Below are 1,364 nucleotides of genomic sequence, written 5' to 3' on the forward strand. Positions count from 1 at the left end.
ACTCTCCACCCTGCTTCCTCACCATCTGGCTGGTGACTCCACCTTTCTTCTTCCCAAAGCTCTTTGTCCCCAGAAGTCCCACCTAACCTAATTCTACCTAGCTAATGGCTCTTTGTAGGAAGTTAAGGTCTACCAGGCCCAAAGGAGCCAACCTGGAGTCTGCCTGGAGCTGTCTAAGGGTGTAACTAATAAGAAGCAACCAAGCAGTGTTTCCTGAGTGCCTAACAACAGGTGGTGTCAGAGCTCCTGATCATGCCTAACCAATGAGAGACAAACATGAAATGTCACCTGTCAATGGATCAGAATGTCTAGGTGTTGGGAGGGTATGTAAGATTTTCCCCATTGTTAAACGAGTCTGCTGTAGACCTTCTACCTGACTCCCTGTGTCTGTGGTCATTGACTTTGCGCCTTTTCACACACACACACACACACACACACACACACACACACACACACAGAAAGATGTTAGGACCCAGGAATTCAGCTCTATTACATAAGTCACAGAGACATATCTTCATACTGTATAAAGGAATATTCCACAACATACTTGTATGATACCAGGTAAACACAGAGTTAGACATAACCAAGAAAAGAAACACCACTGCCTTGGTAGCTGTGTCTCCTGCAGGTCAGAATGCTCCTTTGTGGCTAAACATAGTTGGAGCCATAGTTGACGTCTCCATGTTAGAAATGCAAGTGTTAGGGCACTTTTCCGGTTGTCACACATATGTCCTAATGAAGCATCTGCATCTTCAGGTGGTGCAGACTTCATTATCAAATCTCATACATCTTAGCTTCAGCTCTCTGCCCCCTTGTAGACTTTTCTCGAGGATCATGGGAGGATATGCCTTAAGAGGGGAATCTGACCATGATTCAGAAGGAAAAGGAGGAAGCCTTAGCCCAGGAATGTGCCACCCACTTCATAAATACTCCTGAAAACTTTTAAATGCTCAGGGTAACCCACCAGGTTGTTCGCCTCTCAGAACAGCCAGAGTCTCCCTTTGAGTGTGCACTTTCCTTTTCTGTGCTCACCAGATAACTTAGATAAAGTCATTGTGTCTCTTGACTGAGTTTTCTGGAAGATGAGAACCGGAAGACTTGTGACATGTTTAGAGGGTTGATTTCAAAGCATGTTAGTTATACCTAGGAAAAAAGTTGAAAAATTAGATCATTTTTACCCAGTAGGAAATACATCCCAAATTTACTATAAAATGAAACAACTTCTAGTACCAAAAGGTAGGAAAGGATCATCAATCTGTCAGCATTTAGTCTCTCTCTAAGATAAGGTAGGGAAGAATATACTTCACTCTCTTATTTCTGTGACCACATTGTCTAGCAGGAACTATTCAATGGAGGGAAGGTTC

This window comes from Alexandromys fortis, unplaced genomic scaffold, assembly GCF_014885135.2.
Source record: "Alexandromys fortis isolate MF-2015 unplaced genomic scaffold, M_Fortis_MF-2015_v1.1 scaffold_41, whole genome shotgun sequence".
In the NCBI taxonomy this organism is placed as follows: domain Eukaryota; kingdom Metazoa; phylum Chordata; class Mammalia; order Rodentia; family Cricetidae; genus Alexandromys; species Alexandromys fortis.